This window comes from Corvus moneduloides, chromosome 2 (genome assembly GCF_009650955.1).
Source record: "Corvus moneduloides isolate bCorMon1 chromosome 2, bCorMon1.pri, whole genome shotgun sequence".
NCBI lineage: Eukaryota > Metazoa > Chordata > Aves > Passeriformes > Corvidae > Corvus > Corvus moneduloides.
In genome coordinates this window covers 10,982,802-11,009,809 of record NC_045477.1, presented here as the reverse complement: position 1 = coordinate 11,009,809, position 27,008 = coordinate 10,982,802, and the positions used below count along the sequence as shown (strand labels likewise).

General features: G+C 38.1%; 1 protein-coding gene and 1 long non-coding RNA gene across 2 annotated transcripts in view; one reads left to right on the top strand and one right to left on the bottom strand.

Annotated features, from left to right (window-relative positions):
* Positions 1 to 27,008, top strand: part of ROBO2 (roundabout guidance receptor 2) — a 1,045,807-nt gene that overhangs the window by 68,168 nt on the left and 950,631 nt on the right. The window lies entirely within an intron of this gene.
* Positions 650 to 26,576, bottom strand: LOC116438286. Its single transcript, XR_004237660.1, has 4 exons — positions 26,272 to 26,576; positions 16,112 to 16,293; positions 12,914 to 13,610; positions 650 to 1,419 (listed from the first exon to the last, which is right to left on the bottom strand). It is a non-coding gene; the product is annotated as an uncharacterized LOC116438286 (long non-coding RNA).

Here is a 27,008-nt window from a genome sequence, read left to right as displayed (position 1 = left end):
GAGTAAAAAACCAATTTATTGCTTTGGGAAAAAGTAATTCTCAGTTGGCTAATTTTGGGTATTAGGTCTGTTTTATAGTAGGCTTCAGTAAGTGAAGTTCCCAAGGAAAGTGATGTGTACAGCAAGAACCGTCTTCTTACTTTATTAGGTGTCTGGGTGGGTTTTATGGCTTATGTTTAGCTGCTAATAGTGTTCATTCTTCCTTCAAAGTGCTAAGAGAGAGATCTTCTGTAAATGTTTTTCTTCTTGAGTTGGATCAAATACCAGAATTGTAGTAAACGGAAAGAAAAAACGTACTGATTTTGTTCAGTAGTGAAAATACCTTTTGCTTGCTTACATGGCTTTTCAAAGGTATAAATGATCAGGGGGCTAATTGTCCTGGCACAGTAGTTACAGTCCTTGAATAGAAAAGTTCATCTACTTGAGATAAGATTCCTTGAATTTCAGTGGATTTTACCTTCATTTTAGTTGGGGTTTTTTGTTTGGTTGGGTTGTGGTTTTGTTCTTGTTTTTATTGCTTTGTTTTGGTGGGTTTTTTTTCTGAGTGGTGATGTGTGCCTGTGTGTTTATTTTACTTTAGTTGGTGACTGTTGTCAGGGCAGGAAAAAGAGTAAACTGAGATAGATGACCATTTAATGTGTGATTTTTATTTTTTTTTTTTTTTTGAGGCGGGAAGGCACCTCTGGAGATCACACAATCTAACCACTTGCTCAGAGCAAGTTGCTCTGGGCTATATCTCATTGGGTTTTGAGTATCTCCAGAGGTGGAGGCTCTACAACTTCTCTAGTAGCCTCTACCGGTGTCTGACCACCTTCACAGGAGGAAAGTGCTTTCTTGTGCTTAGGTGAAATTGCTTCTATTTTAGTTAATGTCCATCTTTTCTTGTCCTGTCACTGGGCACCACTAACAAGAGCCTGGCTGCCTCTTCGTTTTTGCCTGCTTCTGGTATGAACACACGTGGATCAGATCTCCTGAGCCTTTTCTGCTCCAGGCTGGACAGTCACAGGTCTCTCAGCCTTTCCTTGTAGGATAGATGCTCTGGTGCCTTAATCGTTCTGGTCTTTCCCTGGACTCGCTCCAGAATTTGTCTTGCACTCGACCCAGAACTCCAGGTATCTCTCACCAGAGCTAAGCAGAGGGGAAGGATCTCTACCCTCTGCCTAGCTGCTCAGGAGTTTTGTCCTTCTTTGTTTGTCCTTTTTTGCTCCAAGATTGCACTGCTTGGGTTGGTGTCCACTAGGACCCCCAGGACCTTCTTAAGATATCTGGTGTACAGGTGCATGGGATTTTATTCCTCCCCAGGACTTGCATTTCCCATTCATACAGTTCCTGTCAGCATATTTCTCCAGCCTGTTGAGGTCCTTCTGGATGGCAGCACAACCCTCTGGTGAATCAGCCACTTCCTCAGTTTTGTGTAATCTGCAAAAATGTCATGCTTTGTGTGTAAAGATGAAACTTTTGTCTCCATTGCAGAAATCATGAATACAGACCACCCCGAGGCTGCAACAGCTGACTGCTGCTGAGCTCTTGGTTTTTAGAATAGCTGCATGCCAGTTATAAACCCTTTTTTTTCCCTAGATTTTTTTCCATAAAAATGAATATCGTCTTATGGTCAAACCTGAAAAGTTTTGGTGATTATTTGATGATGTCTTAAGGATGAAGGTCATAAAATTAAACTTATTTTGCTAGCTATTGTTTGTTGTAGATGATGATCCATTACCCACATTAGCACTCCTAAATCAGATTTTTTTTTTCCACTTTGACACTTATTATTGTTAGTGGTACTGTGTGTAGGTTTTATTGCAATATTTCTTTTAAAGGTAATTACACCATGTATGAATAGCAAGTTGGTTATATTTCCAATTTCTGTTAGGAATTACAATTCTGCAGTAGTTGAAATACTAACATTGCTAATAAATTAATAGATTACCTTCAAGGAGCTTGATATTTTTGGGTGGGAAGGTGGACTGGAACATATATAAACTTGCAACTTTTGTTAGTTTTGCACTATCCAATAAATGTACCCAGGCTTCAGTGAAATGGGCACAGTCAGTAAATAAAGGATAGCTATTAGTACCTGAGGCCTTCCAGTGCCTGAAGGGAGGAAAAAATTCTTTGCTGGGAGGATGATGAGGATGCTGGAACATATTTCCTGGAGAAGCTGTGTTTGCTTCCGACCCTGGAAGTGTTCAAGGCTGGGTTGGAGGGAGCTCTGAGCAACCTGGTCTAGTGGAAGGTGTCCCTGCCCATGGCACAGGAGGTGTAAGTGGATGATATTTAAAGTCTCTTCCAAACGAGGCCATTCTGTGATTCTATAATTGAAGTTTTAAATGTTACTATTTTTACCTCATTGTGAGGGAGCAAATGAAATGGCAATTGCAAACAATTTATTTTTTTGTTCAGTCTTCTCTTTAAAAATATTGCTGGGGTTTCAAAACTCATTCCTGTGCCTTCACGTGACATGTTTGTGTCAGTGGTGTTCCTGGAAGTACAGAAAGATCATTTGAGAGGGTTAATCAGTGAATGCAAAGTTACTCATAACGTTTCAGGCAGGACTGCATACCTAAGCTGAGCCTTAAGTTATCTTCTTGTCTCTTATGGATATGATGCTGAAGGTGCTTCAGCCATAAAAACCGATCAAGCAAGGAGTCTTTTCAGATATCTATGCTGAGACTGTGTGTGGAAGGGATTTACTGGCTCACATGGCAGCTGACAAAGGAGAGCAAATGGGTAAATGCCTTGGTGGTACAGGAGGCTTTGTGAGGCAGTGAGTAGGGTTTGCAAGGCTCTGAGGTGCTGCAGAGGGATGTGTTATTTCAGGTGTGGCCCCAGAAGCTCTTTACCAGCTTTGTGGGCAGGGATTTGGTGTTTGACTGCCTCAGCACCCAACATGTGAGAGATGCCTTATCAAGACGTGCTTGGTAATTGGGGTGGGCAGAGATTCATACTGGCAGGGAATCTGCATAGGCTGTCCAACCCGCTGCTCCTGCTGCCAGCTGGGAGGGAGGGAGAAGAGGAGCTGAGGGAATCCAAGTTTCTCCTGTTGGGTGCAGAAGAGTTTTTGGCTTCTCTCAGAGATCCAGGAATTTGGTATGTAAATATTTTAAAGCCCCTGCAGGACAAAGCCAAGGAAGTTATTTAAAGGCCTGATCTCTTTGTCCTGGAAGGAGTTCCAAACACCCTCACCAGGGCTCTCCTCAGGGTGCATGCGACTGCTCACGGGAATTGGGAGCTGTGCCTGAAACACCTGTTTAGCTGTCCCTAACTAAGCACATGCTTTCTTTTTCTTTCTTGGAGAAAAGACCAACAACTGTCAGAAGGGGTTTAACCTGGTATATGTGATTTTTGCATTGAAGTGGACTGAATCACTCATGCTGTAAAGGGCAGATGATATATAGATGAGGAAACTTTTTCTTCAGTGTTTCTCACAGTCCCTCTGCATGTTGCTCATTGCAAGCACAGCTGGCATGAGCCACTGCAAATTCACCACTTTTGTTCACCTGCCTGGCATGGCAAGAGGAACTTCAAGTGCAGAGGTTAGCAAGTTAAATGTGGGTAGGAAACTCGTTCCCCTGGAAAACAGCCAGGCTAAGGCAGGTTACTTTGCACTTCAAAATTCAAGCTGCGCTTAGTAGAAACACAGCCACTCTTATCAGTCAGAGCCTGGCAGAGGAGCAAACACCTGGTTTGGAGTGGCCAGACATTTGGTTTGGAGATCCTGGCCTGGAACGGACTAATAGACAAGTGGGGTGACAGGCTTTCATATACAGAAGATAGGATTGCTATAGGAGATGCAAATAGTATCCTATCCACTTTGTGAAAACATAAATGCAAAAAAAAATAAACTGCAGGGAAGAGAACAAAAGGTATGTACTACTTGTTAATTAAGGATGATGATATTAACAGAATATTAATGAGGCTGCGATAAAAGAGGAGTTCATCTGAAATGTTAATGTGAAGCAAGACTTGATCGAAGTTACTAAATATAAACTCTGTATTTGATTAATCACTTTTTGTTGTGGTATATTTTTGGATAGTATTTAGCAACTACCTCTGAAAAAGTAATTGTGATGGGAATCAGAGACTAGTAATTGGAAGGCAGGTGATACAACAGAGATTACACGGGAGTGGCTGCTCATCTTTTTGCTTTGCCATAAAGAAACAGGAACTTAAATTTAAGCTGTTGCAGTCGGTCCAGGCAATGCTGGCTGTGAGACTGTAACTATAGAGGGAGCCTGTACTCCATCTAGGGAAACGTGCCCTGGTGTGCACTGAACTGAGAAGAAATATAGGTACTTCTACTGGCATGACAACCTGAACCCCCTGGGTGACATCCAAACTTGTGTAATTGCAAGGCCTAGATGACATTAATCACTCAACCACAAATTGAGTTTCAAGCTAGAGAAGTATTTGTCTGTCTTTCAGCAAATACACCGTTCTTGAATATATAATCATTTCAAATGTTTGTTGGGCTTGGGGAGAAAAGGTGAGCTCAATGTAGAAAGAGTAAAGTGAAAATAAATCCTGTCTGACCAGTTCAGTGGTTTTACTTTTAATGAATAACCCCTTTTTATGGTTCTAAAATTTCATTTTTCCTTTGATACAGCACAGCTCTGTTAATGCTCTTCATATTTTTATGCTTAAAAATCCCACAATAGAGCTTCCTATAGTGAAAAGAGCCTGATTTTTAATATTTTGCTGGAATTTAAACATTAACGTTCATAGCAATAATACCCAGCAAGCCATAATGCAATATGAAAGGAGAATTTTATCTGTTTGCTGTTTGGATTACATATAAAGATACTTCTTTTAAAAAATGAGCATCAGCCTTCTTGTACAACTGCCTGCGTCAGTCTGTGGTGATATAACTGGAGGTAATTAGGAGGTGCGTATGAGGAACAGCATGTAAAATCTTTAAATAGATGCTAATCTTGGAGGATTCAGCACTCTGTTAGATATATTCAGGAGAGGTCCTTTGATTTCTAAGATTTTTTTGATAACATTGTGGTGGAGGGGTAAGGAACATGTTAAACTGTTCTGAGAGTGGGGCAGGCTTGCCAGTCTCCTCTGCAGGCTCTTCCAGATGAGGTTACTTTTTCTATCCTACAGATTGTGTCAATATTCATTATATTTTTCTCAGCTCTGCAGTTAAATACAGGAAGGTGAAGGTGAAGCTTCCATTAGGGTGAGAATAATTGAGGACAATTTGGAGAGAGAAACTTTAGACTTTAAGTTTTAAGCAAACTCTTAAGGATAGCATTTCCTGAATCAAAGTACTGGTTATTTTCATAATTTCTCTGATTGTTTTTTTGGATAAAAATTATGATATTCCTTTTTCCTTTAAAGATGCTAAGATTCATTGATAATGAATTATTAAAGCATGGAGCTAAATTTCATTGATGCCTGTGGAGTAGCATTCTGAGACTGTACAGAGTTCTGTCAACTTCACTCTGAAATTGTTCAAATTGAAGTATTGTGAGTAACCATGAGATTATATCTTTCCAATTGGCAGCACTGATTAAATTTCTTAACTTTCACTTTTCCTTTAAGTGGTATATTTGATTAAGTATCTCAAGGAGATTTTTAGACTCTAGTTTTGGATGGGCATTGGCATAATTTGATTATAGGAACTTATCAGAGACCTCATTTTATTATTTTTGAGCCAACTGTCTGTCATGATGGTCTTTCCTTTTTTTTTTTAAACTTCCTGAAATGGTTGTCATGACAAGTACACCAGCCTGTTTCTAAGCAGAACACATTTCAAAGCGCGTTTTTACATCATACAGGCTGCATATGTATTGCAGTCTTTTTCCAGATTCCCACACTCTTCTCTCTTTATTGAAAAGTTATTTTCCAATTGGAATTATAGCATTTTGCATAAATCCCAGGGAAAGAACAGTTTAGTGAGTGTGGCTTCTGTTGGCCTTGCAATGTAAGTTTGGATTTTTGTGAAGTTTCATGCGTTATAGGATTCTGCAAAACTTGAGTAAAAATTTTGCTCTAGGGTTAATAGAAAGTTTATGCCCCAGGCATTTGGAGGTAAGTCCAGGATAGAGCTGTTGGCAGATACAGCTAAAGAGGAAGCCCTTTAGTTAGATAGAAAGTATGGAAACAAATGCAATGTTGTAGTCCCTTGATAAAACATTGTTAGCCTCTTGCTTAGCCCCTAATTACAATCTTATCTGGTAGGTGTAGAGTTTGCAGAAGGGTATAAAAAAAGCTGCATTGCCATCTGTGGGAGAGGTGTTTTGAGTAGACATTTGGAAGACAGTAGAGGACGTGCTCTGAAACACGTTAATTTAAATGTATTGTTTCTGCTGAAAAGAGTGGGATTGAAATCAGCATGCCTGTTCAACACAAAAATTAAATTACAGGTGGTGTTACGTGCTGATTCAGGTCCATATATTAAAATAATTTGTGGGAGGAACTGACTCTTTCAATGTTCTTTTCAAAAGACATCCCAACTTCTTGACACTGTTATAGCTCAAATGGTAATTAAAGGAAGTCTTGAAGCAGGAAAGAGAGAAAACGTGCAGTGCATTTTTGTTCTCTTGCTGGTACACATGTAAATCTCATTTACACCTCTCCAAGTTACCAAGTAAAATCTTCCACTAGTAAGGCATAGGGTGTGTGATCTTGCAACTTCTTGTCAGACCAAAGGATTTATCTAATAAAAATCACTTCTTGCTTAAAGAAAATCAAACAGAATTACACATCAGTTATGTAGGGCTGCATCATTTTGCTAGGCAAGTTCTTAACAGGATTTTTACTGGAGTGGAACAAGTTTTAACTGCCTATTTCTTCCATCAAAAATCTAATATTCATAATGGATTAAATGCTCATCATTTAGAAGGGATCACTTAGGCTAGTTGATGTCTTCTTACTGTCATTCACTTCATGGACTGCCATTCTAAGTATGAAAAGAGAAGAAAGAAACCTTCTGTTGAATGTTACTTTTTACCATTCAATCTACAGTGGGGGTAAGGAGACTGACAAATTAAGATACAAAATGTCCCTGGAAGGTGAAATTACTAAAATATCCATGCATTAGTCAACCCTTCTGTGAGATTTCTTAACAGTCTAAGGAGTAGATAGGTCTTTCTGGAGAGAGAGAGAGAGAGAGAGCAGTGAAATTGATGTTTTATGTGTGCCACTTTACTGGCTCTTTGTTTAGCTGGAATAAATCTGTATGAAATGGCATCATTTAAAGGACTACATAATCTGTGGGAGTTGATGATGAATTTTTAATTTGAGAAAGACTGGCTTTTTACAAAATAAGCCTCATGATCTAAGATGTAATGACTACAAATTGCTGTTTTAAATGCCAAGGCTGTGGCTTCATTATTTTTTGCACATTAAATAATGATTTTAATAAAAGTCTAGAGTTCATGTTCTTTTCTGAAAGCTATTACCTCTCAGCTACTGGCATATACCTCTTTGTCTAGAGGGCAAAGTGAGCAACATCTCATATTTTTCTCAGGCTCTATATGAAAGCATTAATTTCCTTCTGATGCTTTGATGGAGCTCCAGTGCTGTGGGGCAAGTTAATGCAAAATGATCACATTCTCACTCATAATCAATATAGCTGTATGACAGTGGGCATCTATTTTTCATTTTAGTAAAGCTGAATAATGTGTGGATTTTGTACAAAAGGCTCCTTTTGAAAAGCAGGGATGAAAATAGCATTTTTAGCAGGAGGCTGAGTCACTTGTTTATATCTGCAGTTGCCTCCTAGCAAAGAAAGATCTCAATGTGTTTCACAGTGAACATTTTCTCTTATCACTTACCTGTCGCATTTGAATAAATCAGATACTTGCCATTTTACTCTAGGAAAGCAAACAACTAGCTATTGATCTCCTAAGGTTTTGGTGGAATTACTTTTTCTATTTGAGTATCTCTGTGATCTTGGGCTCCTTACATCAAGGTTCTGGAAGCAAAAGCTGCCAAAGCCCCGCATAAGTGTTGTTCGTTATTGAGAGGAGAATGATGGAAGGAAAGAAAAGTGTTGTTTTCGAGACAGAAGTTTAAATTAAAGCATCTGCTTTTGTGATTCCAAAGTCTTTAAGTGCCCAGACATAGAAGTCTGCATATTTGCATATCATTATGAAAAGTTGATGGAGGAGTGTCTCCTGTGAGAGGGATTCCACACTGGAGCCGGAGAATAGCATGTGGAAGGAGGAGCAGCAGAGATGTGTGATGAACTGACCACAGCCCCTTTGTCCTCCTGTGCCTCTGGGGAGGAGGAGGCAGAGAAAATTGGGAGTGAAATTGAGCCTAGGAAGGAGGGCTGGGGGGAAAAGATTTTTTTAAGATTTGGTTTTAATTTTTATCACCCTATTCTGGTAATAAATTTGAATAATTTTTCCCCAAGTTGAGTTTGTTTTGCCTGTGATGATAACTGGAAAAGGAGCCTATTAGTACATTTTTTTCTCCTCTTTCCAGATGAGGAAGGGAGTGACAGAGTGACTTTGGTAGGCACCTGGCATCCCCCCCCCAAGAGTTTAGTATTATGTTTGAAAAGTAAAACTTAAAAACTATCAAAATTTTCTGTGCCTCAGCCCCAATTACTAATATTAGTAATTACTAATATTATGATCCCACTCATTATCAAGTGGTCAAGATTCAGAATGTGTGAACATAGTATATTTAATCTTTCAAGAGAACAAAGAGAGGAACTTCTTAAAGTCTTTCTTAGGATCTGTTGAAGTCACTTTTCTAGTATAATAATAAACTGCCAAAATATTCCAGTAGAAGATAATACTTTGATTATTTCAGTAAAGTGTTATAAATGGAAAATATTGACCTCAGAAGTCAAATAACAGCAGGTGTCAGAAACCATGTAATTATAAACGACTGATGAGAACATTGTGAGATGCATTATGGAAGATTAGCTTTACTATAAAAGTTCTATTTCTGGCAAAAAATGTAACAGTGTAAAAATTCTCAGAATTCTTGTTTCTTCTCAGTGTTGGTGTATAAGATAATTCTAAATAATAGTATTGTGCAAACATGGGGGCAGGGGGCTGGAAAGAAAACCAAACCTATTCATAGGGAGAAAAACTTTGGCATTCTGGGAAAAACTAGCCAACTCTAGCTAATGTGAATAAGCTAGGTATCAAAAGCCCCTTTTTGATTCGCGATGTGTAATTGTGAGCTTCAACTTCCCTTGTAGCTGGGTTGATACCTGTTGCACAGCTGCAGCTGTCTGTGAGGCTGCTTCTGCTTCCACCACCTGGAGTGCTGAGCAGGATTTATGGATTGTCCCGAGTACACTGGAGCTGGCTAATCTCAAAACAAAGCACGTGATGGTTTTGCCTTGTAAAGGTGCTGCAAGATTTCGTAGTTGCATAAATTCGTGTGGCAAGGAGGGGACCAGACAAACTGAGACAGATCTGACAGGCACAGAGATGTACATCGCTTTACTGAGGGACTGGCAGGTGCTTTCACCATGTGGTTGTTCACAAGTGGTGTTTGTAAGTTCTGCCCCTTCTTCAGAATGCTTCCACCTGCCTACACAGCATAACCCTCCTGTCATCTGCACGGTGTGTCAGCCGATCGTCTCTTCTTTTGGCCTCTCTTTCTGCCAGAATAATGAAGTGTCTCCTTTTGAGGCCAGAGAAAGAGGCCTTAAAAATTTGTTCTTGTCACATTACTGGTGGTTTTCTAGCCCGTGTTATAGCAGGCTCTTCATTTGTTTGCTTCATTTAACTAGTAAAGAAATAATGTGACAAGCTTTCAGCCTCATCAGGTAGGACAGATTAGGCACTCTCAGATTTAAATATAAATAGATTTTAAAAAATCAAGAGAGCAGGATGTGGAAGTATTTCTTTTTTTGTTCTGCAGGTTTTTTTTTGGAGGTCTAGCACTCTTAGCAAATGCGAGTGACCGCTGATATATCATCATGAAGACATAATTTTTCATCAGATGCCATCTGCAAGTATGGCTAAACCTTCCAACCTGTGTTAGACACAATTATCTTGCTACCTACAATTTGTAAAATAGGAGACCATTCAGTTGTTAAAGGTTGATTTCCATGTTCTCATTTACGTTAATATTGTTAGTAGTTTCTTAAATTAAGTAGCCAAAAAGACTGTATGAGCCAGAAAGGAAGGAACTGAAATATTACAGACTGGTAATTTGCCTTTTTTTTGTTTGTTTCTGCAAGTAACAGACAAACTCTCTAGTCTGCTGTTCTCTGGGATGCAGCTTGTAACAAAGTAAGTTTCTTTCCTGGTTGGATATTTTGTTTGTTTGGTTTTTATTTTTCCCCCCAAATCCATAAATTTGGTGCATTGAGAGAGCTGCTCTAACCAAGAAAAGACTCTGAATATCATGGGAGCAAATCTAGGTCAGTGAGAGGCTGATACCAAGGCATGTTTCGAGCAATCATATAGAGAATCATCAGAGTTCAGACACCTGGGGTATGCAAAAGCAGTGTTATCCATGGGGAGTCAGTGGGAAACAGTCCTTGTTCTGTGAGCTGGGGGCTGCCTTTGGGTTTTGAAAGTCTGCACCATTGCTGAAAGACAGATTTTTTTTTTTTTTTTTTTTTTTCCTTGTTGGATGGCTTTGCCTCTGTTCCACAGAACTCTTTGCCTTCTAACAGCCAGCGTGAGAGCAAAGCCAGGGTTATCTGTCTAGGGTTAGGAGAGGAAAAAGCCCTTTGGTCGGTTATGATCCCACTCTTCCGTGCTTTCCATCAGAAGGGAACAGATGCATTAAATATTGCCAGCCTTTGGTTCATGTTCCTACTGTGACAAAGCTGCAGTTGTACTTCTGGTTCAGCTGGACTGTGCTGCTGATCTTTCTACAGGTGGAAAAATAAAATCACAACAAAGTCTGCTGGCCCAAGTTTGTGGAATAATTGTATTTCTTGGGATTTGTGTGAGCTTTTAACTTTGAGAGAGATTACAGAGCTCCTCCTTTGTTTTGTGTTTTGGTCTCCTCACTTTTTCTGGCTGCTCCTTATTTCCACTAGTGCAGTTATGTTGCCCCTATTGCCCCTCAGTCCAGTTTCTTTGGACTGATAACACCCTCATACCTAGGACTCATACCCTATCTTTATCCTTGACTTTGTGGATGTTTCCTTACAGCAGTAAATCACACTTTAGAAGTTTTATCCACCACTACCCACAAATCACTCCGTGTTCTGCAGTGTATTATTACTGAATCTATAAATAAGGGAATAAATCATCGGTTTCTGACTTGCAAAGAATATGCCACCACATATGAAAATACATCAATTTTTAATTCATTTCTGAAGGTGACCCAGAAGCAAATGATCACCATGCAAGTAAAATAGAAATACACATATAATACAGTTCCCTGATGAAGAATTATATTTTAAGAGCATCTGTAGGATTTATGATTTCATATTTATAATTTGCATATGCTCCGTATTTGTTTGGGATTTAATATGCTGTAATTTCGTAGCTATGTAAATAAATTCAGTGGGAACTGCTGCCATCTCCTGGTCGACAGCTAAATTAAGGACCAGGCTCGAAAATTCAAACTGGTGTTGCAGGGAGGCTTTCAAGGTCTTCGTTGCTAAAGCTGAGCTTAAAATTCCCAAACGCTTCAACTTTCAGTATAAAACCCTAGATATTTTACAGGGTGGTGTTTTTGATGAGATTCGCTTGAGTTTAACATGAAAGAATGTCACTATTTCGTTATTATAATTTCTTTTTAATAGGACTAACTTTGGTAGAAATACTAGGGCAGGTACCTTCCCTGTAAATATTTGCACTTCCAGATTTTGAAATTGAATTTTTTATTTGTAAAAAAAATCCTAGTTTGTAATTGAAAATATGAATGCCATCTGATGCCTTATAGGACCTTTCCCAAGTAAAGTACCACCTCTGGTAATTTTTTTTTTTCCTTCTTCCCCAACCAATGAACTTATTCCGTAACTTTTTTTTCTTTCTATCAACGATTGCACCTGAAGAAAAGTCAGCGTGGTAAGATCTGTATAGTTACAGTATGAGCTTATTGAGCTTCCTTCTTAATCTGTTCATGTTCCTCTTTTCTAATAAAGTGACGTTTGGCTTCATAGTGAATTCCACCATTCTGAGTGGATGTTACACAAAGCTATTTCTTAGCTGTGTGCTTTCAAGTGTGCCTAAAACATGTCAAAACTCAGAAAATTTGTATGAAACAGGTAATTTTATAGTTTTTTCCTCAAAGTCTGTAGTGGTACATCATGCAAAATGAAGACATCCCCCCCTCTTTCTCCTTGTCTTCTTAATAGATTTATCTAATTTTGAATACAGAATGTGAAAGTACCTCATAAAATAATTGTCACAGTTCTTATGCTACTTTTTTTTTTTTTTATACATAGCCTCTTTTAAGCTGTGCTCTCAGCTGGCGGATGTGTGCAGGGTCTCAGTACTAACACTGCTATCAACCTTCAATTCCTTGTTCCTGTGAACTTTAACAAGTTCATTTTTTACACTTATTGTTGCAGTGGTATTTAGTGTCTTCCTCTGCAGCATAGTTAGGCTGAATAATTTTTAATGTTAAGTGGTTTATTGGCTTATGCATTAAGTGAGAGGAAAAATCTTTGAAATTTTGTCTTTGTAGTATGTTTTCAAATTCAGGAGTCAGTGTTACATTCTGTTGGCAAGTTTATGTAAAACATTCAGTTCTGCCTGGTCACTCTGAAACACCTGAAAAAGTCTGTGCACAGAGAGAAGTAACCAAAGGAAATGCAAATTCCTTGGAATGCTTAGTTGCTTTTCTAGATACTAATGCAAAGGTACACAATGTAACCAATCTTTATGATTCTGTCTCATACAGAAGCTGGACTGGGCAGACAGCCACTAATTTCACTGTTTTATCTTTTTACATTTAGATATATGACTAGAAAAATAGCTGATAATATAAATAATAGGGGGAAAAGAAAAAGTAAACTTACCTGAAGAGAGTAGAAAGAGGAAAGATGGTAAAAATCTATTCCATGTGAAATTGATTAAATGAAGAACTGAATTTAATCTCATTGAGGGCTTCTGTGCTTTGGCTTCAATACAATTATATTGTGCCACAGAGAGAAGACCACATCATTGCTTTAAAACTCATCTGAATTTGAGTAGTAGAAGCAAAAGAAAAAGGTTAAAAGTGTAGTCTAGAGAATGAATTAGGACTGAGTGGCTTTGTGGTGTTTTGACCTTAAACTCCTCGAACAACTACAAATTATTTCTGTAGTGACAGGAGAGGATTTGAGGAATAATTAAAAGAAGACTATAATAGGAGTTTTCCACAAACACAGATCTGTCTTTCTCCAGACAAGTTAAATCAGTATGTTGCTCAATAGATGCATAATTTATGAAAATATTGATGTAAACAGCTTAAGGAAAAACATGAAGAATTAGTATTGTCTCACAGCTTAGACGTTCAACACCCAGTGCCAGCCTGACTATCTCAGCTTAGTCATGTGAGTTTTCTGTCTCTGGATGCAGCACTAATTAGTCTTGATGATTTTAGAGGTCTTTTCTACCCTCAATGATTCCATGGTTCCACAACCTTTTCCGTGGAGAGGTGTTTTGATCGCTTAAAGACACAAAAGATTTCATTGTGTTTCTGCGAGGATCAAGATGATGGCAACAAGGTCAACTCTGGAAAAAAAAATTATGAAATTAATTTAGTCTAAGTTTTGTAGTGTCATTTAGATTTGAATCATAGTTTACTCTTTCATCATCTCTTCTTTTAGTGCTGCTGCACTGCCAAACACAGCTTTTGTTATTTCTTTTTTTCTGCAGAGGTTGATTGTATTTCCTTGCTTGTGAGGTAGTTTATTCTTGCATATAAGGTGCTTTGTGAAGGTTTCTCCATCCTTGCCATCCCCAGCCTTTTAGGAGGGTCTGCCAGCCAGAATGCTCTGTTGTAGCTGGTGTGCAGAGTGCTGCTCTCTGAGCAGCGGTGCTGTGGCAGGACACCTGCAATGGGGCATCCTGCTGAGGCCAGCACATATGGAACAGGATACAGAAATAAACCACTTGACTGCAACAAGATTAGGTTCAGAAGCAGAAGTATATCTGTATCAGTGTACAGAGGATGTACCAGAGCAAGCGGCCTCAGGTTTGGGCCCTGGTGTGGTCCTGCCTCTGTCCTGCTCCAAATTGGATGAGCTACCTCTGCACTGCAATTTTTGGATCTTATGGCTGTGACCCAAAGACATTTTAACACCAAAAAGCAAGCAAGGGAATTGCTGACCCCAATTGATTGATTATATTTAGTGGAATACAGCACTTGTAGTGATGCTGCAAAGTTAAATGTCTTTACTTGTGTACCCAGCTTTTAAATTTAATGTTGTAGTAACAAAACTTTTAATTATTTCCTTTAGATAAAGATTTTAATTACACACATCTAACCATGAGTTTTTGGCTCTACGGGATATCTTAAAAAAATCTTTTCTGACACAAACCCCACTTTTCTCCAAAGAGCTGCCATTGCACTGAAATGTGCAACAGGTGAAGGAAATAATTTAATCAAATATACAGCTAAAGCTTCTGGTGCCCAACCCCCCCAAACAATCTGTACTTGAGGAGCTAATTGTATTTACATTCTACAAACAGATCAGATTTGTTAGAAATGAAATTATCAAAAAGCTTAGAGGTAAGTGGGTAAATTGTTTCATTCCACTGGAGAGCAATACTGTAAACTTCAAGGAATTTCAGATATTTGTGACAAGTATGACTTTAGCCCATGGTTTTTAAAGCTCTTTTCAGTAACACTTGAAGACATCTTGTATGATTGGAGTCTTGCATTTGCACGCCCTGTGGTGGTATGCATAATTGACTAATGATGTCTGTAATTTTCCTGTGTGATTAATTCATTTGAAGCTATAAATATTCTATATTAAATTATGCAGAAATTCAGCAAGTTTTTAACTGATGTATTGAAATGAAAAATGATTTCTGTATTTTTTTTGTTCACTAACCAAACCAAGAATTAGAAGACATCAAATGGTAGTTTAATGACAAAAATTATAGCAATAGTAAATAATATAAGTACACAGTTTTCCTGTAATATGAATAGAAGAAGGAAGCTTGCTTTAGCTGATGATTTAAAAAAAAAAAAAACTTAGTCTATTAACAGTTTTACAAAATCTTTCTATTAGCTTATGTTTAAGTCTTTGGGTAACCCAGCAGAGAGTAAGTCTTGTGGAAATTCTGTTGGGTGTTTTCATGAGTTCTGTATGAAACTTTGTTTTTTTTTTCTTACGTGAAATTAAATTTTTTCTCTTTCTCAGAATGAAAAAGAAAAAAAAAATCCTGAAAAGTATTACTGAAATGCTCAGAATTTTTGAAACAAAATGTTCCATTGTTTATATGATGGACTAATGCATTTTATTCTTGTCTGGTTTTATTTTGAGCTTACCAAAGCAGCTTGTAGAGGCATGTAGAGGCAAAAGTTTAATAGGATGACTTTATTTTACATATCTTCAGTGATTATAGGACACACTGCCTGATCTGGAAGAACCTATAAATATTCTGGACAACTTGGGGGGGAGGAGGGAAAAAGAAAATAATGATTTATATATCTCTTTGTTCTTTAAACAAATAAACAGTTGAGAAGAAAAATCCTGTTGTGACAGCTTTGAAGAGATGAAGAGATTAATGAACTAATCTCAGGAAGGAAAATGTGGCCTGATTAAATCTTAAATATTTTCCTGTCGTTCCTCACTGTGTGTTCAATCACACAGTGTATCATCCTTGAAGTACATTAAGACAGGGCTATTGATACTTGTGCTGACTTTTTTTTAGGAAAGTCTAGACTATTTTGCTACTAGAGTAAATTGGGTGAAAATTATTAGCAGTTTGAATCACTAGCATCGTTTCTATGCAGAGGTATATGCAGAGCATGGTCAGGGCTCAAGATTATTCCCTTGTGTTTCAGTTCCTCTTAAAAAACTCTTTGAAACATCCATGGTTTTAGAGTGAGTTATCAGTAGGAGTGAGATTTTGCAGTCAGTGCTATCCTAATACTTGATATCTACTGTTTTGAGTCTCCTGAGGGACAAAAAGATGTGAAAGCAGTACTGAAGTTGAGAATACTGATGTTTAGAGTGGCAGTTCCCATGTGCCATGTATGTCTGTGATGAAAAAAACATCACCTTGTCCATGGCCTAGGAATGGTTGCAGTGACCAAACCCTTTAGGATCCTGGGACTGACTCCCATCAGGATGCACTGTATGAGTGCTGAGGACTTCAGACCAACACCTGGAGGATTGATAAACAGTCTTTGGATGGGGCTGGCAACAAAATCGGGAGTAAGCAGATGAGGTACTTCCAGTATCTGAAATGAAAAGAAGTCAAGAGCAACAATATAGGTGTGGGTTCGCTCCCATTTGCTTGTAGCTTCCACATTTCAAACAAAACAAAGTGGTCTTGAAGACATTTTTGGACTAACTGGACCATTTTGAGGAGAGGCAGTAGGAAGGAGAGTTAATGTGTTGCTGGAGTTACTACAGAGCAGTGTGGGAATTACATGTATTATGGCTGGATATTGAGGGATAATTCAGCTGTGGGAGTTTTCTGTCCATGTACTTAAGAGGCTATATTTGAACATGCAATTTATAGAAGGATTAGCTAATCTTTGAAAATACAAACTGGAAAAATTGCAGTCTGAACTATATCAAAGCTCCTGATGTTTGCCATAAAGCTTTCAGGTTAAGCCCATGTCCTACGGAACATGTTAAATGAATGGCACTATTAGGAGCTGCAAAAGTATGACATTAGAAATATTACAGCACTAATTGGCACTACTTTTACCGACCTTAATATTGCTACTTTAAGTTCTCATTGTTCACTTGCATTACAAATCTCTTGATGAATAGCTTTTTGTACAGGATTGTCAGATTCAGCTTTGACAATTCATTTAATTTAATGGGTTGGTAATTCAGATAGGTTAACTCTGCAATGAAAGGGTCATCCTGAGAGTGTCTGCAACAGAAAACAAAGTAATCCTCTGCATCTTTGGCAAAATTAGTCAGAAGATTGTTCACATCTATGGGTGCTTAATCAGGAAAAACATGCAAACTGTAGGATCCAGGTCATATGTATTGTCCATTAAATACAGGAATAATCCATTTAAGATAGAAGTAGCCATGGTTACACAGTAAACTAAAAAGCAAATTGGAAGTAAATTCAAGCATGTAGTCTTAAAAAGAGTACATTTCAAAAAAAAAAAAAAAGGGAAATTCTAATTGAAATCTTGTTTTAATAGACCAGATACTTCATTAGCTAGCATAAAATTCATGCTGTGTTCCTGACTATATAATCCAATAGAAGATCATGAAACTAAATCAGTAATATGTCATTCATTGAATGACAATTCTATATAGTGTGGTCCCATCATAAACCAAAGCAAGGAAAATGCTCTGAATGTCAAATCAACCTGGAAATCAAATGGAAAATCTAACTACCCTTTTTTTTTTTTGTAGTGACAGCATAACAGCTTTAACTACAGTAATATCACTCTCCTTCCTGAAGTGTGATTTTAACAGATATAGAACATAAAAGTGGACAGGATACAGCAGTGTAATGGGAAAGGACTGGGAAGATGTTGATTCTGTGAGTACCGATCCTGTTGAGGTGACAGCAGGATGCTTATTCTCCTGACTGCAGAAATGGGTTCAGCCCCTCTGGTATTATCAGAACAGTGGGTTTGGTTTGTCGTGCTTATTAAATCTGTAGGGGTGGAGCACAGGGTTGCCACATGTATCCTCAGACAGCCCTGATTACAAGAGACTTCTTACTTTTTTCACTCTCCTTTTCAGCACCTTTGTATTTTCCTGTCTTTGTCCTTCTCCCAGTTAACCTATCCATAATTACTTTTGCTCCTTTTCTGCCAGTTTTAGTAAATCCATACCCAAGTCTGGTGTTTCTGACACAGTTACCCAGGTCATCTTGGCCTTATGGTATCACTGAAAAGGTGACCCGGGTACTACTGGCTGTGAAGGACAGCTTTTAAATGCTCTGTGTTTCCACTTTGATTGTCTGTGCAGTTTTTCTTATGTAAGAACCCAATAACCATCTATGATGGTCAGAAACTATCTTATTGCTGTCTGAGACAACGAGAACCAAATATCTGAAGGGCAAGTTCTACTTAGGGCAAGAAGATGGAAAAGCCCAAAATATCAGTGTTCCCCGTCAAAGATTCTGTTCTCGAAAGGTGACAAGCCCTGCAAGCAGTGGAATCTGACAGAGGCCTTCAAGCAGCTCCCTATTTTTATTTCATCTGCAGTGCCAGGAGCTGCAGTGGTAGGTTTGTGCTAGACTTCAATTTCCAGAGATGTCTTTGATTTCAGGAACTGAGTTTCATCTGTCAAAACCTAGACACTGAGGTTCTTGAGAAACTCTTTGTGGGAAATGAAAGGCCCAGTAAATTGTTTCAGTCCAGGAGCTTCAGTGGACCTGACCATGCTGACATGGGGTCATCTCAAGAGTAAAGCCATGCAGCGATGCTGTGCCACTCCATACTGCATCCCTACCACTGTTATCTTCCTCCCTGGAATATTGTTCCTCTTTTGGTACTCATTTTAGTGTAGCTTGTTGCTACACTAGAAGGGTCTCCTGAGCCCCAATTTGGGGTATTGAACACTCATATCTGCTTCTAAAGTTTACTCCAAAGGGAAAATGAAATTGGACCTAATAAAGAAATAATTAAAATGAAATTGCATGCACGTGAAGATTTTAAACCTAAATTCATGGAATGGTGAATAATTATTAATTTCACAGTGAAACTGGAGTTCATTATAAGGTAACCATAAGATCAGGCTCATGTATTCTGCATCTTGGAAGCAATGCACTAAATGCTTTTGGTGTCTTTTAAATGTGTTGTCTTTAAGGTGTGTCTATTAAGGATTGAGTACCTTGCTTCCTACTCTTTAGGCATAGATAATTGATATGTAGGGTAGAATTTAATTTTAAGTTGATGATCTTCAATTTTTAAACTGTTTTCAAGTGATGTTTTATGAAGCCTGGAAAGGAACATTGTTTCCCAGAACTGCTGTGAGTTCAGAGTTTAGGAGGATTACAGAATCAGGTCATGACTAAAAATTATCATACATCATTAAGAACAGGTTTTGGTGGTAATCTGTCTTTATAGGTACTGGAAAGTTCAGTGAATTTATCTTGCTTTTGCTAACTTCTTCATTTCAGAGTGGAAAACTTGGAATATGTTTCATTTTTGAAGTGATGGTCCTTTCTGTTGTGATTAGACCTTATATAGATACATTCTTATATGTATATATGCAACTTCAAGAGTGTGTCTGCCAGAAATGTGGTGAAAATTAACAGAAGAGTGTGCAAGAATATGCCAATGTGTGGTCAACGCATAGGAAACAATTTTAAAGACTAAGCAGATTAGAAAATACTACTTCATTTTTTGCAGTGTAGAGAAATTTCATTGGGTCCATGCAGAGGTGTTATGGTAACTTTTGCTATTACCTTCTTATGCATTTGTGTTAAGAAAATTTCACTAAATGATTCAGAAAAAATTGGTATATCAGAAAATATTTAAAAGGAATGTCTTCCTAGACATTTGTTATTTAAGACTAAAACAATAACAACCATCGCTCCCTTCTAACCCACCTATGGGGGTAAAAAAGCAGATACTGTAGATAAATATTAGAAATACTGTCAAACATTAGAATGAAGGAGATTTCATTCTCTGGAACAATTTGTCTATGCTAAAAATCAAACTCTGAAGACATAATTTTGTGCTGTGTTGCTGCTAAAAGCATGTCATCCACCATGACAACTTACCACTTAATACATCTGTATGAAACAAAGATGCTGAAATCTGCATTTAGATGTCATAAGGATTTCTCTGCAGAGTCTGACAATTAGAAAGAAACATATAGTTTACAATGGTCACTGATGCTTTATCTTCATTAAAGGTTTTTTTACAATTAATTTATAATTTGAGTGCAAAAGGATAAGTGAGTTCTTGATTCTGCTAGCGAGTCTGTGAAGGGTAATTCCATTTTTTTATGGAAAAAGTAAAACAGTTACACATTTTAGAACTTCATTGGGGCTTGGCTTTTGTTCATATGGCATAGTGCAGTGCTACATATATGCGTGTAGTTTCTTGAGACTCTAAAGTGGTACACATTGGGGAATTCCCCTCCCCCCCCTCCCCCCCATTTATTATAGCTCTAAAAAATATAACATGAATTTAAAGAACCAAAATAAAAAATGAGGAAATGTATACAGAAGAGGGACATTTTTGCTTTAATTTGAGAAAAAGGTCCCAACAGAGTTAAGGGCCAGGAGAGAAATGTAGCGGTTTAAGTAGCCTTAGGGGTCTAAGTCCTTCTAATGTTTCATGTATTAAAGTCAGAGAATTGAGAATTAATTCAAACTAAATGTGGCAAAACATGAAAATATAAGAATCTAACTTTATTCTTTACTAATGCTTTATGGTAACTGTATAGCTTGATATCTCTGATCTCAGATGAGATGGATTTAAGAAAAATACAGCCCAGTTTTTAAAAGAGATCCCTCATGGTCTGTCTTTTTACTACATGTATTTTCCTACTGAAATGGCCTTTAGGCATTGCAGAAGTGCAAATAATTAATAACTAGCATTACTAAAATATGAGGCAAAGAAGTGTCTGTCATACAGTTAATTTTTTGCAAACTATAATTACAATATTTTAACACTGATTGTAATTACTTGAGCATATGGTGAGAAATAGGTAATGAAACTGTTTTTTAATTGTGGTATAATGAGTTTCTGGATGTTCAATGCTATTTCCACTGGGATACCAAAAATTTAAGAAGTGAGAAGAAAGAGAGAAAAGGAAAAAAAAATTCTATCTTTGAAATGAAAGAAAACAGAATCTAAGAACAGTTTGTAGCTTTTTAAAAAGAATCTTCAGGTCATCTTTAGGTAAGGTTGTTGTATAGGTTGGGTATGTTTGGAGAATTTGGAAATCTGTTTGTCTTAATATTTTGCAAGAAAATTAGATTTTCTTCCATTCAGAATATATATAAACAGAGAGATACTTTCTTCTCTTGTATTTGGCTATGCAGATGAATTGTTTAGGAGTTATACCTCTGATGGACCCTTCATACTTGACTCTTCCCCAGCTTTTACAGAGTTTTTGCACTGCCTAAGCCCATAACTACCCCAGTGATTATTCTCCAAAACCTCGTTACACTTTTCTGTGCTCAACAAAGACCTGCCTACTGTGGTAAATCACTAATAATTACCAGAGGTGCTACTGAAGGGCTTTGATGGTATGGGCTTAGGGTTGGTATTGACAAATGTCCAACATACGGGGCAGAGCTTGATTTTATGCCTCAGCATAGCTTTTTTTATTTTCTCTTACTTCGTTTGGAAGAAATAAGACAGATTTTTAAATTTTTTTTTAGCCAAAATTTGAGGGGACATAAAGGATTCATAGCCTGATGTGTGTTTCTTCCCAAACTCTGAAAATGTTGTAGTGGCACATGTCTCAACTCTGCGATAGAAATCATCTTTATTTAGCCTCTTCCATCTGAAATATGCAAGGAAACAGTGACTGTCGTTGCCTATGATGCTCCTCAGTTCCTTCCTCTGAATCCATATTGGCTCCTGTACCCAGGCATTGCCCGGACCCCTCAGTGCAGTAGCTGAAATTCTAGTCAAGGGAATATTCTTTTGTTGTAGAGTTAGCAAGCCATCCCATACTTCAGTCAGCCTGCTCAAACAAATAGTTTTTCATTAAAATGACATTGTGCACTTCCCTCCCCACCACAAATTCAGTATTACTCACTAAAAAAAACCATTTAGTTCTAGACATATTTTTCTACCATACTCTACAAACCTATTCCATCATTTTTTGTAACTGCTTTCCTTTGCTACAGATGGAAAGACTTCTTTTTCTTACCGACTTAACTATGAATAATATTTCTTTAAAAATAAATGTTTTTAAAGCAGAAAAGTAAATGGATTTTTCTTTTAGTGTATGTCCATAACAAGCTCTTTACGTTTCAAAATGGTTGTCAACATATCACTGCCATGCTTGTCACAGCCTCTCTAAAGCTGTTAGAGTCAGAGAGTGATTTTTCTGCCAGAGGAGCCTGGCAGTGATTACAAGCCTAGTGATACTTCTGCTGTGCAGAAAATTATTATTGATGGTGATAAGGATAAGCCTGATGAGGGAAAAGATGTTGGGCTGAGTAATGTTAGGAGGAGGTGGGGAGAGGGTTGAGTTTTTAGCACTGAGCCGCCCCTGGACATGTCCAGCAAGAAAATAATACCTTTTTGTAGGACACCTGGTACTCAAATCGACAGTCTTAATCCTCTCCTGGTTTTTCCTCACTATTTTAAATTATTTTTCTAAACAGTCTATTAATAATTTCTAGAGTATGTTGATGGTATCAAAAGAGAAATGCCAAACTTGTTTAAGAACGGGGAGTTTCTCAAAGATATGAACAATGGGAAGGTAAATATTTAAGATTAAAAATTCCTAATGGTTTTCTCCCTGCATGTAGCTCACTGATGATTTTTCTGTGTACTTATTTTAGTATCATACTTGATACTTGAGTTTAATTCCATTTGGAACTCTTGGTTTCTCCTCTATGATTGTCTGTAGTGCAACCACCTTCTCAAGTGGTAGTTTTCTATAGATCTCTGTTTTCAGCAAAGTAGGCTCTAAGGTTTCCATAGATCAGATCTCTTACAAGCATGGGAGTTATGGCTGTGTCTAGCAGGAAAGCAAAGCCAACAGTTGTTGAGAGGCCCAAGTGTGTTACTTCAAAGTACCTACTTGAAAGTAGCTATTGGTGTGCTTTTAATTGTTGGCAATAGAATTCACCCAGTGCATCAGCTCTTGAATTTACTGCTGAGAGCTGTAGGAGCTTGCAGTGTTTTGGTGAGACATCACTGCTTTTCACTCCTGTGTACCATAAAAGCTTTCATCATGCTGCATATAAAAGGACCAGATTCAGTCCTATTGTTTTCCCTGCCCTCCCTGAATCATACTCACTTGGAATGAATTAAATAAATATGGAGGGAACTTAACTGGGTACTCTTTAGTTCTATGTATCTGAGATACCTCTGCCTTTTAATGTGAGGCCTTGAAGAGGGCCAAAATGTGGAAAAGCATTCTTAAATTTTAAGAGGAGGAGCAGGAGGAGAAAAAAACCCCCAAACTTAAAGCTTGCCAAAATCGAATTTGCTGTTAGTATGCAGGCACCAAGGATATGTCTTTATTAGCAAAAAATATGGTTTAAGTATAGTTTGAGAACTGGTCTTTGATTTGGTCACTTTATTAACTGTTAGGATGATCTATGGCATGATTTTGGTCCAGGCCTCATCCCTGGAGGTGTTCAAGGGCAGGCTGGATGCAGCTCAGGGTAGCCTGGTCTAGTGGAAGGGTGCCCCTGTCCATGGCACAGTGGGGTTGGGACTAGATGAGCTTTAAGGTCCTTTCCAACCCAAATCACTGGATGCTTTTCCAGAGGTGCCTGAGGAATTCTGGAGGTTGTAATAGTCTGGGGCTGTCCTGGGGCCAGAGTGGCTGTTGCTTCTGTGCCTGGGGACCAGGGGCCTTAGTGCAGTGGGCATGAGAGAGGCTGCACGGGGCTGGAGAGCACAGATGTATGTGCTGTTATGGGTGTGGCCCAAATGCATTTTGTTTTCATCCTTTAGGGATTTCTGTTTGGGATACCATGTGGTAAACCTGAGTGTCTGCAAACAGAAGTCATGGTAGGAGTCAAAAGCAGCACAGCCTTTTCTGGGTTTTTAAAATAATTTTTCCTGCAGAGGAGTAATCCTTTTAGTACTGGATGTAGAGGAAACTTGCTATGTGTGGATAGATCATAAATGCAATATATGTGAACTTATTTGTAATCTCTCTGTAGGGAGTTGTGTTGAATACAACATCCCTGAAGTCTGTGGGGAGATGACATCTATGGTTTTAACTAATATCTTTTACGTGTGTGTTCTTCCATGCCTAGCAAAATTTCAACCAATACTGGAAGCAAAGGGCATTTACAATAAGAGGAAAAAACAAACAAAACAAAACCAACCCAAGATATGCTAATAGGAACCTCTTGGACCGTCTACTTACACTTACCTACATGCTATTTAAAAATCTATTGAGCTGTGCCGAGCGTCAGACTAGGAGGTCATATTGTGATGTAAGGTGAGCTGCTGAAGTTTTTGCACCTGAAATTTCTTTCCTTTTTTTTTTTCTTTTTTGTTTAAAAGAAAACAAGGCAGTGTAACAAGAGGAAATCTGAAGCAAAAGTGTATCTGAGGAGCAACAATGTTGGGGTGCATTATGTCATGTGTGCTGTGCCATGGGCTCCTCCTATGTTGTGTCACCCCTCGCTGTCTCTGCTTACTTAGGATGTGGCCATCACCCCACAAACAGCACAAGCCAAGAATAAACACTGACCTTTAATGCAACCTCTGCTCCTTTCACTCTGTCCTCTTTGAACCTGAATAAACCATTTCAGTTCACTGAGTGAGCAGAAAGCAAACCTGAACTTACAGTTTTGTGTCAGTATCTTGGCTTAGCAAACTCGGAGAGCTCCTCATAGATGAGTGCCAGGGACAGAAAGCAGGATCACAGCAGTGGCTGGGAGGCTGCCTGTGGCTGCCAAGGAATCACAGCCTGGAAAAAGGCAGTTATGTCTTCCTCTCCCTGTCTATTAGCAGATCTGGGTCTTCACACTGCATATTAGAAGTTTTTTAGTTACTTCTGGTACATTTCTCAGTCCCCTCTCTGTATGAGCAGTAGGAAAATCCCATCCTTCCATCTCCAAATGAGAATTTGAGACCCAGTCAGTTCCAAACTTGCCTGACAAGAACAATACCTTTTTAGTTGATATATAAGAATATATGTACTAAACTGCTTTCTTGAAAGCGTAGTTGGTGGGTGAGAGTCTGAGATATTTTTAAATAAGTTTATTCTGTATCTCTCACAGTGATAAAGCAATGTGACTGATGTGAAATAAATAAAGGTCTACTTAGGATTGCATCCATTGGAGATAATAGATAAATCTTTGCTCTGAGCCCCATAATATTATTTCAATTCTATAGTAAATATTTTCAATTTCAAAATGAGCTTCAGGGGAATCTCTTGCAGATACAGTCTCTTGACTGCTGAAAGGATCCAATCAACTAGACACAATGTCTTATTAAAAACTAATCTACAGGCTTGTTCTTCCAGGAAGAGAAGGAAAATATTTTTAAAGAGACAAAGCCCAAATATTTATGAAAAGTCTGTTTTATTCCCTTTTGATGTGTCCATGCCATTACTGCATTTGTGAATAGTAAAGGACAATAAATAAGTAGCCACCTAACTCATAGCCGTTGCTCTGCTGTTGATACCATTTGTGTGTGTGTAGTGGACAGGGCAGGTACCACAGATCATTCAGGAGGAAAGTTATTGAAAAAACCCACCACCTGCAAAATTGGAGTGACTAAATCTGTTTGTTAACAGTCACTAATCAAGTATATGCTACGGTGCTGCTTTAATATCACATACATATCTGACAAGATATCTTGTAAGTAAGTCTTCGTTCAAGTTTTCTTTTTGTGATAAATACTATTTTAGAGGAAGCTCAACTGCGTATTTCATGCAGCAGCTGACCTTGCTCTTGTTTAATGAAATCTATTTGAGCAGGAAAAGTGACAGAATATAATAATAAATATATATATAAATATATATATATAAATAAATATATATATTTTATATATATATTATATAATATATATAATATATATAATATATATAATATATATAATATATATAATATAATATTTATTATATATATAATATATATAATATATATATTATATATATAAATAAATATATATATAAATATATATATAAATAAAAATAAAGTGACAGAATTTAAAATATAAGTAACAATGGGGAAAACTTTGATTTTAGTTTGCATTAAAAACTCACAAAGAAAGTTCTAATATAGATATCTATATATAGATATATAGATATCTATATATCTTTTTATCAGGTACAGACTGTTGTAGTAGAGTATACTATATCATAATTACAGTATCATATAGTATAATATAATAGAGGAAAGACTGCTGGGGTTTTGAGGATAACAAATGAAATTCAGGTTTGATTAGCTCTGGTTTCATTAGGCTTTATAGGTTGCTAAGGAAATACTCATGTAAATGCTAATGCATATTAAAAAGTTACTAGCCTTAAAATTCCTCTATCTTGCCTTTTTATCAACATGACCTGCTACAAAAAAGTGTTTAGCTAAAGGATGTTCACAGAAAAAGAAAGCTCCTACTTACTGTTTCATGAAGAAGGTCTGCGGGTGGAAGACGTGCTAAAAACTTGTCTTCCTTCTCCCTTGTAAGTTGTCAGCAGGCAGCTGATCCATAGGGTAGAGACAGCTACACCAGCAACACTGACAGGGACTGCTCAGCACCCCTCAAACTCTTAGGGGAGCTGGCTCTGCACCTCTTGCACTGCAGCGCAGATTTTGGAGTTTTGAGATGCTCATGAGTGGGAGCTGGCAGCAGCTCCAGGTTTTGCACCCGTGCGTGGGCAAAGTGAGCAGCGTCCTCTCTTCCCCTGGCTTATGCTGTGGGGGCAGCAACCTCTTGCAGAAGGGTGGCAAAAAAAGACAGCTGAAGGCGATAATGTCTTTTGCTAGCACAGCTAAATTTGCGAGGTGCCGTTGCTCAGCACCCTCATTGCCAAGTACACCGTGCGTTCCGTCGCGGCTGTGAAACAGCAGATCCCTTTTTGGGGGAATAACATTCTCCATGGGCACAGTCGAACAGCAGACGTGGGCTGAGGGGATGTTTGCCATCCTGGCTACCCCAAAATGTTGTTGCATCCCATGTCAATCTGTGCCCAAAACTGTTGCCCTCTCCCTGAGAGCCTGTGGCCAGAAAGTGGAACCGGGGGCAGAGTGAGTGGAGTTCTAGCCCTTGACTGAGGTAATTGAGGGTCACTCCACCATTTTTCCCTTTTTCCCCAGGGAGCTAGTAATATTTAACGGTTTTGTATCTAAAAGCTTACT